At 36.4% G+C, this 14,030-nt stretch overlaps 1 protein-coding gene across 2 annotated transcripts in view; it reads right to left on the bottom strand.

Annotated features, from left to right (window-relative positions):
- The window catches only part of Slc38a11 (solute carrier family 38, member 11), a 50,468-nt gene that overhangs the window by 19,289 nt on the left and 17,149 nt on the right, over positions 1 to 14,030 (bottom strand). The gene's annotated exons all lie outside the window — the stretch shown is intronic.

Below are 14,030 nucleotides of genomic sequence, written 5' to 3'. Positions count from 1 at the left end.
CAGGCTCAGTCTACCCTTAGGAAATGTAATTTATTGAGGGAGGCAGACATGAACTAATACCAACTTAGTGTGCATTATGTCCTCTGTTATCTCATTTATAAGAGTATTCAAGTGTTATCATCATGTAACACACGAGGAAAGTCAGTTTCCAGGTGGTGATATAATTTATCAAGCTTCCACAGATAAGCAAAGAAGCTGAGATTTGCCTTCTTGATTTATTGTATCCAATATCGTCTATGTTGAACTGTCAGTGGCCTCAAATTTCCACCTGTGGATACACTTCTCCAAAGGAGTTTTGTAAACACAATATATGCATTTTAAATAGCTCAAGGCATTCTGGATCCTAGTGGAATTAAACTGTTCCATATCCACAGGCCTCATCTATCTGACTAACACCTCCTCATTCCAGCAATGATGGCAAAGAGGCCAAGTCAAAGAGTCTGTGTTGTTCTTCCAGCTTTTCCCACTTACTAGCTGTGTGAACTTAGGCAAGATACTTGACCTTTGTATACCTTGATTTCTACATCTGTAAAATGGGGATAACAGTAATATGAAGTTATTGTGCAGATTAAATAAAACATGTAAAACTTCTGAAAGAGAGACTATAACATAGTACACAATCAGTAAACGGTCATTAGTTTTAGCATCATTATTTTATTATTATCTACTCTTATTTAACAGAGAGTACTGAACAATCTAAAAGCACGACCAACTTTTCTAGAAAGGAAAGATTTAAGTGTGGCCCCAAAGAAAGCATGAAGATAGATGAGGAGCGCAGAGAGAGCACCCTGGGAGACATGAAAGCACTGATAATTTTAAATAAAGAAGAGCAATTCCAAAGGCTGATGCAACCTCTCATAAATGACAATTTATTCCTATAAAGACACAAAAAAATCCTGTTTCATCAGTTTGTGGGATTTACGCATTGTATTATCTTTCCTTCCACCTATGAACCGAGCGATTGTAGTCACAAGGAGCTGTCTAGAGAAGCCAGCCAGGGAGAGGCCTCCCGCTGCTTCGCGACCTACTCCAATTCCAGCTGTTTGAGTGGGCGCTGCTGCCACCTGCTGCCCTCATGGCTCTTAGTGCAGTTCTAAGCGCTCGTCAAATTGCAGCCTCGGCGCGGAAAACGGTTTATCCTCCTTAGAAAATGACTGAGATCAGGCAGTACGGGCAATTGTGCAACTCTGAAAGTTGTCTAACTTTCTAGTATGTTCTAAATATACTTTGTCAGGAAGACTTTCGCATGTGGAGAATACTTGTTTTCCACTTAGTGCAGACTGTGATGGTGCTTTTTACTTTTAAAACCTTATATCAGTAAAGAAAAGATCGGCTCAAGAGGAACTGCCCTAAGAGGCCCCATGGGCCATGCCCTGCATGCAAAGGAGACCACTGGAGATCGGTCTGCCCTCTGAGGTGGAGGCCCCAGAGCTCAGACCCATGCTACCAGTTAGTCCAGCAGGAATGAGAGGGCTTGGGGCATGGCCTGCCTTCTCCCTCTGGCCGGACCATCATCTCCATTGAGGAGTCCTGGGTAATCATGACTATGGAGGAACAAGAAAACAGCCTGTTGCTAGTCACAGGTGCAAGTATCTCGGTCCTTCTTTTCAATCCTGGCCTTCCTTCCAGCCATCATACCTCAGTGAAAGGAGTCACTGGTGAGGAGGTAATATGCTATTTTTGACAACCCTTAGGCTGTAACTACTTATTAGATCCTTCTTGCATATCTCTGTCTTCCTGAGAAAACACTTTGAAGATACCACCATGTATTACAGCAGCCATTGATATTTTCCTACTAATCTATCCATAACTGTGTAAAGTTTGTAATGTTCCTATCCTATTTCATAATGTATGTTTATTATTATGTGTTTCCTACAACAACCATTGAGAATAGTTAATGATTTTTCAATAGGTCACTCATGTATAGCTCTATTTATTTTCTTTAGAAGCCTCTTTGAAGATACCAAAGTATAGCACAACAACTCTTCATAATCTCCTACCTCTTTTGTCTCTAACTCACTATTATTTGTCTATTTGTTTTCCTGAGAAACTATTTTGTAGATAATAATATGTAAAACGATAACCATTGATAATTTCCTACCATTTTGTCTGTAATTTGCTAAGTCCCCCCTATTATTATGTTATCCTTCTTTTATTCTTTAAAATAAAAAAAAAGAAAAGATCGGAGTTTGATTTTCATTTTTTCCTATCGATTATTTTTTCCCTAGTCCATTTTGCTCCTTAAGCGTGTTCCTGCAGTGGGTAACAGTGCATAGAGGTAATTTTGGATATTCTTCCTTCACGTTAATGACGGTGGCTTTATAAGGTATAAAGTATCAAGAGAGATCTTATGGATTGGATAACATATGTGTCCAAATTTAGGGAAGAGAAGGAAAACAATATTACTGTATGTGACTTTCTGATGCTTTATGATATAGACATGGATTAAGTTCCATTAAAAATGTTCCAAAGATGAGAGAGAGAGACACAGAGAGAGAGAGGTTGAGGGAAAGCCTACCAATATATTGATGAGAGTGTTGAAATCTTGATACTCAATCTGGATGAAAAAATTACATTCTAGTGCTTCTGACTTTAGGTTATAGATATTAAAATATAAATAAAATATTAGCAAGTACAGTCAAGTAATTTGTAAGATTAAAATTCATTATTACACAGAATTTTCCTGTAAATTAAAGGATAGATTAATAATAGAAATACATATCAAAGTTTACCATATTAACAGATTAATGGACGAAAAACCTTGCAAACAATTCAAAAAATACAAAAAAGCTTCTGATTCAGTATTCACATTGATAAATATGTTAAGCAAATGGTTAGTAAAATAGAACTTCCTTAACTTGATAAGAAATCTCTATAACAAAGGCTATAGCAAATGACATAACTAAAAGTGAAGTCAGAAGTATTGCAATTAAAAGAAACTCAAGATTAGGATGCTCAGTGTCACTGCTTACAGAGCACATAGATTCTGAAAGGAATAGATTATTTGTACACCATATAATTGTGTACAGGGAAGGTACAGAGACCCCATGGATAAGCTTTTGGAATTAAGAAGACAGAAAAATTACTGGACAAAAATTCAACGCACGCAAAAATCAGTAAGTCTGATGTATATAACTAAGAATATTTTTACTGGCAATGACAATAGAAACACCATTTTACTTCAGTTTTCATTTTTGTTCCTACATGCGTACAGAACATAATGATTACATTCCTTAAAGGGAGTCAGTACAATTACATGTCACATTTTAATTTTTTTCAGTCCATTTCCCTTCTCCCTAGCTCCTCCCTTCAGCTCTTAATCCCCTTTGCATATGAGAAAGCTCTTCTCATTCTTATTGCCTACTTCCTATTATCTATCTTTCATTTTGGTCTTCATGTATTTTGGGGGGCTTCTCATGTAAGAAAAACCGTGCAATATTTAAGCTTGTGTAGCTGGTTCATTTCACTTAGCATTATGATCTCAAGGTGCCTCCATTTCCCTACAAAGGATTCTAATTTATCCTTCAGTATGGCAGAGTGGTTCTCCATTGTATATAAATACCACATTTTTTAATCCATTCATCTGTTGATGGGCATATAGGCTGCTTCCTACATTTAGTTATTATTATAGATTGTACTGCCATAAACAGGTATGAATGTGTGTGTCACTGTGACATAAGGACTTTAACACTTTCTGGAAGAGACCTAGGAGGAGAATAGCTAGGCCAAATGGAATTTCTAGTTTTGGGTTTTTGAGTAATCCTCATACTGAATTCCACAGTGGTTATACTAGTTTACATTTGCACCAGCAATGTGGGAGAGTTTCTTTTTTCCTCCTGCAGTATTATAAGCATTGATTATGATTTGATTTCTTGATGATAGCCATTCCTTCTGGAGTAAGATGGAATCAGTGTGGTTTTATTTTCCATTTTTCTAGTGGTCAAAGATGATGAATATTTTTCCATGTAGTGGTCATTTATAATTCCTCTGAAAAGTGTTAATTAATTTCATTTGTTTATTTTTAATGGATGTTTTATTTGGAAAGCCTACAATTTTGAGTTGTTTATATGTTATAGTTATTAGTCCTCTATCTGAGGGATAGAGGCAAAATTGTCCCCATTCTGTAGGTTATTTTTTCATTTTGTTTGTCTTTCTTTTGCTGTGCAGAAGCTTTTTAGTTTTATATGATACAATGTGTTGATTCTTGGTACTATTTCTTGTGCCATTAGTGTTCTGTTCAGAAAGATTTTTCCTCAGCTTATGACTTCAAGAATTTTACCTATTTTATCTTCCAACAGGTTGGTTCTGCTTTTTACATTTAGATCTTTGATCCATTTTTGGTTTTAGCTTAATACATGATGAGAGATATATGGGTCTAGATTCAATCTTCTGCACGTGGGTAGCCAACTTTCCCAGCCCCATTTATTAAAGAGGCTATCTTTCCATCAGTTTATATTTTTGGCTCCTTTGTCAAAGATAAATAGCTGAATATGTCCGAGATTGTTTCTGTATCCTCTTTTCTGTTCTATTGATCCTCATATCTATTTTTGTGCCAGTACCATGCTGTGTTTATCACTGTAGCTTTGTAATATGACTTCAAATCTAGGATTGTGGTATCTCCTGTTTTGTTCTTGTTCCCAGAATTGCTTTTGCTATTCTGGGTCTCTTCTGGTTCCATATGAATTTTAGGAGTGTTTTCTCCAGTTCTATGAGTTGTTGGTATTTTGATTGAGATTGAAGTAAATCTGTGGATCAATTTTAGAAATATGGCCATTTTGATCATATTGGTTCTGCCTATCCAGCTACAAGGGATATCCTTTAATTTTCTGATGTCCTATTTGGTCTCCTTTTTCAAGGTACTGTGGCTTTCATTGTAGAGGTCTTTTACTTCCTTCATCAGATTAATTCCTAATTATCTAATTTTTCTTGATGCTATTGTGAATGATACTTTTTCATTATTGGTGTATAGGAACACTGTAGACTTTTGTGTGTGAATTTCATGTCCTGCCACATTGCTGAATTTGGTTATTTTAGGAGTTTTTTGGTGGAGATTTTTGCATTTTCCATGTAGAGAATAATTTTACCTGCAAATAATGACAATTTGACTTCTTCCTTTCATATTTGCCTATCTATCTATCTATCTATCTATCTATCTATCTATCTATCTTTTATTTATTTTTTCTTCCTTGAGTGCTCTTGATACAGTTTCAAACAATATGTTGAACAGGAATGGGGACAGTGGATATCCTCGTAATGATCCTGATTTTAGAGATGAAGCTTTTAGTTTTTCCCCATTTAGTATGATGTTGCCAATAAATTTGTCATAATTTTTTAAATCAGTTTGAGATAGGTCCTGCTCTGTCTATTTTCTTCAATGTTTTCATCATGAGTGGATGTTGGATTGTCAAAGGCTTTCTCTGTGTTTGTTGAGATGGTAATGTGCTTTTGTCCTTGCTTCTGTTTATGTGATGCATTACGTGTGTTGATGTGCGTACACTGAGCCATCCTTGCATCCCTGGGATGAAGTCTACTTGCTCATGATGCATGATCTTTTTGATGGTTTACTGCACTCTGTTTGCCAGAATATAAAACTTCCGGAGAGAGGACCAGATGACAAAGTGAGGTTAATTTAAATCAAGTTCAGTCCTTAGCACCACAGAAGATAGCCAGTCCTCACACCCAGCCCTGTGGGATGTAACGGTACATATGTTCTGGGAAGAGCATGTGTGCAGCTCATGGGAGCCTGGGTAGGCAAAAATCACTTTTTCTTCCAAATATGCAGGATCTTTCTTTACTCTTGTTTCTGATCACACGGTGAATACAGAAAAGAAAAGCATCCATGGTTGTTCTATCTACTCCTATTGTTTCAAGCTACCCACTCTAACTTGCAGGGAATTTAAAGAACCATGACCTTTCTTTTTATACTTTTTTTTTCTTTGTTCCTCTTGGGAGCAAACATTTCAGATTAATGCATTCAAAAATAATTGTGAAAGCAAGAAAAATTAGAAACTACATATGCCCAAGGAAAGACCTGAAAACCTTTAATCTTACATCTCAGACTGATTCTTAGCCCAGATGCAACCTACAGCAATTTTTTAAAGAGTAATAAACAAAAACAACAAAAAATAGCAAACCCCAGAGCAGGAGAAAGTTTGACTTTCAGAGTTATCATATTATTAAGATCAATTGTTCATATTTCAACAAAAAAGTCACAAGACATATGAAGGAAACATAAAATATGGCTTATTTAAAGGGAAGAGAAAAACACCAGCAATAGAAACTGCCATAAAATTACCGGAAGAGTGTTCTACTGGCCAAAGATTTTAAAACAACTGTCTTAAAGATGACTAGTGAAGTACAAGAAAATGTGGACAAAGTCAAGACAACGATACTGGAGCAAAATGGAAATACCAATAAAGAGGTAAAAAGCTGAAAAGAGATAAACAAAAAATTATGAAAAAAGTACAATAGCTGAAGTGATAAATTTGTCATAGGGACTCAAAGACAGATTTGAGTAACGAGAAGAAAGAATCAGTGAACACAAGAGTGTGGATTTTGAAGTCTAAGGAACAAGAAGAAAAAAGATTTAAGAAAAGTAGCAGAACCAAAGGGACCTGTGGGACACCATGAAGTGAACCAATATATGTGTTGTAGGAGTCCCAGAGGAGGATAGGAAGAGAAAAAGAGAAGGAGAAGGGGAGGGTAAGGAACAGGAGAGCCCCTCACAGAGAGAGAGAGACAGACAGACAGACAGACAGACACAAAGAAATAATGGCTGAAAATGTCTCAAATGTGGTACAAGATATGAATATAAACATCAAAGAGCCTTAATAACAGTAAGATGAACTCAAAGAGACTTACTCTGAGATACAGTACAATTACTTTCAAAAGCCAAATAATCTTATTTGTTTATGAAAATTTCCACTTATAAATTTCCACTTATAAAGAAAATTTCCACTTATAAATTATAACAAATTTATCACTTCAGCTATAAGTGTTCTGTTAGTATTACAGAAATGAAATTTATTTCTTTTGTATTGAACCATACGGGAAAGATATGAAAGAGAATATCTATGTTTTATGGTTGACATTGATAAAATGTTTAGTACAGTGGCATTTACATTAATTTCTTGAATACCTAATCCTACCTTTTCATAGAGACCCAGCAACTATGTATTTGATTCAAGGAACTTATAGTTTCATTTTCACTTGTAATTCTTGTATTTTTTTAAGATAAAGGGGCCTCATATGAATAAATCTTCAGAGGTGTGAGTGTATGCTTGTTTCAAATTCTTTGGAAATAAGGGAAATTAATTTCTCATGGTTTATCAAATCAAACTTTCATTGGATGTATAAATAGGCAAACGTAATCAATACCCAACTTGGGGTATTAAGTAAAGAAATATTTAGCACAGCAAGATACAAGTCTTACTTTGGTCATTGCCTTCCATAGATCTCTCCCCAAAGCTTTCATTTAGATACAAATACTCATGGTACTTGCTTTCCATTTTTTCCCTGAATATTTTAATCAAATACAAAGTAATAATGGTTATAAACTAACTGGTACAGAAGGGAACTGGCTAATACAGTAATTGAATACCTTTTAAAATATTTTGCATTGTCACAACTGCACATATTTTTGGGCTAACATATGATGTTTTGATAATGTGTGCATTATACAATGCTCAAATCAGGGTAGGCATGTCTATCTCATCAAACGTTTATTGTTTGTGATGAAAATGTTTAAATACTTTCTACCAGTTTTTTTGAAATGTACAGTGCATTATCACTTATTGTTATCTGTGGTCTCCCTACTGTGCAACAAAATACAGATTTTTTTCCTCTTAATTGTAACTTTTTGGTTGAACTTTCCTCATCCTCCACCACAAGTCTCCTCAGCTCCTGGTAACTACTGTTCTACTGTCAACTTCTATGATAGCAACTTTTTTATATTTCCCATAAGTAAGATAAGGTAGTACTTGTCTTTCTGTGCCTGGCTTACTTCATATAATAATAATAATAATCCCCAGTTCCATCCATGTTGTTACAGTACAACATTTCACACATTTTCTGGCATAATAGTATTCAATTGTGTTTATGTACCACATTTTCTTTATCCATTCATCAGTTGATTTAAACTTAGGTTGCTTTCATTCCTCGGGCATAGTGAACAGTACTTTGACAAGCAATTGGATAATTTAACAAACAATTATCTATCTTCCAGTAAACTAAGCCTGCTATCCGTTATAGCACAATATAAGCTCCACACAAAAAGAAATAACATTCTTAAGGTATAAAATATATTTCAAATATATGTTTGAATTTGTATTTAAAACTCTTACAGAACTCAATACTCAAAAGTTAAACTTGGGCATTGAGGATGGAAGGTGTTACAGCCCATAACGAGAAAGAGCTGATTTCTTTGCAAAACTCTTATGTGTGCAAATCTCAGAGACACCACCAGAAAGACAGTGAGGGCACTCAGTAAAAGCAGAAAGTAAAGAAAATGGAATCTCTGGGGTCTGGGTAGAGGGAATCTGACACGATAAAGGGGATAAAGGAGGTCCTAGTAAAATACTGGGGGAACTGAGACATCACCTGGGTAGAAGGAGCAGCATGACAGAAAGCTCTGGGAGGGAGGTACCAGGAAAATTAATACAATTCTAGTGAACTTACTTGAGTATTTGGAAGAGATGTAACAAAAATGATCAAGTTTTACAAGCCGGGCTGCATACTCAGCTAAACTAAAAGTGAGGAAAGGAAGTATTAACTGTAGGGAAAAAGAAAAGTGTAAAAGAAGAGAAATATAAATAACTTAAAAAGCTGTGGTATATGTCTAGGTATTACAGTATGTAACAGGAGAAAGATAACTGAGGGACTGCCTTTGAGCAGTCAGCAGCCTTCGCACGGTTAATACTTTTATAAGAGTGATTGCTCCCCTTACCTCCCCACATCCCACCAGGTGACACACTTCTTAGTTTCCTCAGGGGATTGAGGCCAGTGCCTTACACACTTTACACATCAGCAGGCTCTAGCACTGGCCTTCACCAGCACCCCCATGTACTGCTAATAAACCTTTTTTTGTGCAAGGAGGAAGGGCAGGAAGTAGAGAAATTTGAGATTAAATTCATTTTGCAAACTTTGGATGCTTGGATTCAGGTGCTTCTTCATGTTTTGAAATATAAACTCCTTGTCTTCACAACAGCTGACGAGCAATAACACAACACAGAAAGAAGCCTGTCCTATGCAACATTCCTCTGGTGTTCACACCCTGAACACACCAGCTTCAGCTATTGCTCCTCAGCCTTAGAAGGTGACAGAAGTGAATCAGGGGAATCAAATCTAGCACATACCCAAACCCTTTTCAGCCAAACAGGGGCACCTTCCAAAATTATATTCAATAGGTAGGGCCTGCATTTTTGCCATAAGAGCTTTATGTGTTAACCTCTTTAAGTAGACATCTCTGAGAGTTAAGTGCTCTGAATGGCACACAAATGAAGACTCTTCACTTCCTGTCACACTGTAAGCTACTAACAACCGGCAGATCTGACTGCTTCCCCTGGCTCCGGCATCAGCTGCGGGTTCTCTGCCCCTTCCGCACTCCCAGCCCACTCGTCTGTGATTCTGCTCAGTGATACCAGGGGTTTACACGAACAGCAAAAGCTGATCAGGAAAATTCTTCTGAGGGAATCACTCTAAACATCAAAACAGATGCATTTTTTGAAATAAAGCTTTTAAAAGTTGATTTTGATTAAAAATTTACACAAAGTTGTGCTGTTTTTGCCAAAATATAACTTTATTTTTAAAGTATGAACCACTTAGTAATTTTTGCACCATAACCTCACAATTTTTTTTTGGTGTTTGTGTCTTACTGTCATCTGTTGTGCTGATTTTTATTCTCTTGTTACTGCCTCCTGAGTAGCTGGCGTTACAGGCATGCGTCACCGTGGTGACTGTTGTATCGATTTTATTGCTTCCAATTCTATCAACTCTTTGAAAATTGTTTACTATGTCTACTGGTGTTTGTTTAGAGTAAACAAGCAGAGGAGGATTTTACTTTTTTAAATAAACTCCACGAAGGGGGGCAGAGTTATCTGACACAAGAAGTCAGTGAACAGAAGCTCTAAGATGATAACGGGGAGTGAACTGTTCAGACAGGGGCAGGGTGACCTTCGTTTGTAGATACTAACTCCCCAGACAAGGGCACGGCACCCCTTCTTTCCAAGTTCCCTCTAATATTAGCATCTTGAACTTTTTCTGCTGTTACATAGATCACATTTCTGGACCTCCCCAATTTCTGCTAACAGTACTTTTTCACCTCTCCCTACCACCCTTGACCCCTTTTAAATCCAACTAATCCCTGTGCATTTTTTTATTTTAAATAGAAGAAACCAATAGAAATGATACAGAGTTTCAAAACAAGATGATAGGAAATTAACAGTGGTTATTAAATTGCATATTGTTATCTTTAAAGTAGTTGCTCCCTGTGCAGTTTTTTGAGCAGCAGATCATGTACTCTCCTACCCTGAAGTATTACCAGCACACAAGGCTGGACTGGGAGCCCTAGCACTTGCCTGTAATTCTATTACATGTTCTATTGAGAATGTCTATCATATGTCTGTTCCATAAAGAATAGTGATCTGAGGTCAGTGACTGTGCTTTCTTCATCTTTGAAGCCCCCAGAACTAGAAGAATGACTAGCATCAATTAGGCATTTAAAAATGTTCTTACTCGATCAAAGAACAGGTCACTATTTTTTCTCTCTGGTTGTGAGTTTGTACCAGAGACCATTCTAGCTTCTGACTGGTAAAACAGAGAGCTGATAAACCACATGAAGCTAGCCATTTCTAAAAATAAATCGTTCTGACTGATAAAGTCCTAACAATGAGCAGACTGGGCTGTTCCCACAGTACTACTGACACTCACAGGACTAACCCTACCTAGGTGTACCCCATCTTGCAGATGTTTACCCTATTTTTGTGTAGACTAAGCCAGGCAGTAGCTTTCCACGTTATTTTGCATGGACAAAATGTGCCACTGGCTCTAACATTGCTTTGGAATCTGGAGTCAAATGGTATTTTAGTAAATGAGTTAGGAAATTCTGCTAGCTTTGATGTAGCCCAACAAAAATTTTCTTTGAGAATAAATGTATGTAATGATCTTAAGACATTCCTTATTGTCCCATTGCTTCAAAATCTTGATCAGCAGTGGACTAAAACCTAAGTCCAATGACTAAAAGCAGAAAGCATAGGATTCATTCAACTGATCATTCAGCAATTATTTGCTGTACCTAATTCTATGTTGGGAAGTACGCAATAAAGAAAGTGTTATCTCTGTTCTCGTGGTGCTTACAGCATGATGAAAGGAATAAAATATACATATAAAAATTTAAAAAGGCAATTTTACAAGTCACATAGTAATTTCATCCCTGTGTGTATATCCTTTCTTACTTCTCATGGTGAAAGTTGCAAAGTTCACCAACCAAAATATTCAAGCTATGACACTACTCCCACTTATTACACTCTCGGTTTTCTGGGCATGAACACTCAAATTCTCTACTATGATCTTCAGAATGTATCCATATTTTATTCTCCAAATCTTTATGCTACTATTTCAAGAACAAGAACTACTGATTCTCATTTTCAGGTAGTACCCTAATGATATCTCAAGCTCCAACCTTTCAAGATTTCATGGCTCCACCTTTCGACTTGATTTATAGCATGTTTAATATCTCCTATGGTGAAGAAAAGGTATTTTTTTTAGTGCTTTTTTTTTTTTTTTTTTTTTTTGTTTTTCTCCGGTACCGGGAACAGAACTCACTACCTTGCGCTTGCCAGGCAGGCGCTTTGCCGCTGAGCTAAATCCCCAGCCCCTTTTTTAGTGCTTTTACTGTCTCAAGCCAATTTTTCCAAGTTACTTCCATTTATTGATATTCTTCAAAAAATGTGGAAGAAGAAGAAAAGGAGGGAGAAGGGCAGAATTTGTCAAGTCATTTCTCTATCATGCACTTACATCTGTCTAATCTGATTTCCACTCTATCTTTGGATCAAAATTTTTATCATCTGAAGTAGACATCTGTAGTTTGGATCATACAAGGCTACTCTCTCTTCTCCTGGTATCACTGGCTAGATTTCTTTTGTGACTACCCTTGTTTTCACTTTCAGTCTGTATCCAAGTTGACCCTATTTTTAGCTCCAAGGGTGGATATGTGTGACGTGTCTGGGGTCACCACAGATCCTCATTACAGCCAGTAAAAAGTAATTGCAGGAATGAGGTTAGAGGTATCCTAAAAGAGAAAGCACTTTCTATGGACTTGGACTCGAATGGATGTAGGGTGAGATTTCAGCTGCCATCTTGTCACAGTGAGGAAAGCCTTTCAGAAACTAGAAGTTATTTCCCTTTATTGCTATTCTATTCCATTTATTGATATTCAAGCAAAACAGAGATAGAAAAAGAAAAACTATGTCTGCTTTCATTAACTGAGCTCCAAAATCTAACCAGGTCTTATAACAGAACTACAGTAAGTGCTGTCCCAAGAGTAAGTTCGTAAGTTGGATTCATTTGTAAGTCTGACAGTGTGGGTCCTGTACAGCTTCTAATAAGAATCTTAAACTTTACAGTTGAGTCAGTGCATTCTCTTTCGTCTCAGTCAAGTAACAGTTTTGTGGTTGTCATTTGCAGCAAAAATGTCAATAATTTAGAAGTCATCAAAGAATACAGCAGCTGGTATTTGCCATAACCAATGATTCCCTTTCTCAAACATATCCTCTTCCTCTGTCATTACCCAGTATTTTATCTTGTCTTTAAACCCCTCTAGTTCTTCATGTGTAGCATTAAACTGTAAAACTGCACAGTTAAAATGGATAAAGGGTAAGGACAGCAATATGCACTGAGATTTTGGGAGATTTTGAGATTTTTTTTTGTGTAGAAATGCCTGTTAAAAGTGTAGACACATTTATTATGTTTAGAAAACAAAACTATTGATTAAATTCTGTAAAAGAAATGCCATATAAAAGTGAGATAGCTTTAAGTTTAAATTGCATGTTTTCATTTTCAGTCTGAATGCAAAAAAGTTGAATATTAATGAAAGTTTTTGCAACAATAATGCCTCTTATTCCTCTTGGGAAAAAATAGAAGAACTGTGTAACTGCATTTTTATGCTTGCAGACTTTCTGGAAAGCAATTAAATTGCTTTGCCACCTCAGTTTTTAGAAAGCAAAAGGTTAGAAAATACAATAAAACCGAACCTAATTTCCAAAAAGAATTGAAAGTCATTGGACTGTGAGATATTTGAAATCACATAAAAAAAGCAGAATTTATGGCTCTCTGAGTTATGGAAAAGGAAATTGAATTGTGTTTTATTTTTAAAACACAACCACTAAAAAGGTGTTTCCATAGTAACCAGGTCAATACCAATAGCCATTACAGACCTTCCTGTTTTCTGATAGTGGGTTTAAAGATTTTTTCAAATACCATTTTGAAAGCCCTATGAAAAAAACTAAAGCTTTTCTGATCATTCATCTGAACCAAAAATGAAGAAAACCACACATGGTGTATTGAATTTCTCATGTTTTATGGATTATAAGCATTCTCCGCTGTCATATTTTCAGAAAGAAGCCTGCTTGACTAGCTTCCATGCCAACCCTTGAACATGAGACTTAATTAACCTGACTGTAAATAGGGACAAACAGAAGTTGTTTGCAGTAGTATTCAAACAGAAATAAAAGGCGACATGGTGGTAAAAAACACACTTCCTCAAAGTTTAAATATTGAAAGAGTTAAGTAAATAACCCCTGTTATTAGAAAAATTTCAAAGGCTCAGATAAAACCTTATATCACTCTGAGAGAAACTTGTAAGCTGCATTTTGTTTACAACCAAAATACTTAGCTCTTCTGCTGCAAAATCAATTCACTTAGCTCCACCCAGAAGTAGGCTCCCCTTCCAATTTTCTGTCTCCAGCTCTACTGCCTACCTGGTAGTCATTCTTGTGGCTTTATCTCCTCTAGTCTGCTGTGAGCCCCTTGAGAGA

The sequence above is a fragment of the Chinchilla lanigera genome, unplaced genomic scaffold (assembly GCF_000276665.1).
Source record: "Chinchilla lanigera isolate Chin_1 unplaced genomic scaffold, ChiLan1.0 scaffold00048, whole genome shotgun sequence".
Lineage (NCBI taxonomy): Eukaryota > Metazoa > Chordata > Mammalia > Rodentia > Chinchillidae > Chinchilla > Chinchilla lanigera.
Note: the sequence above shows the minus strand (reverse complement) of the source record. Positions and strands in the feature narration are given on the sequence as shown.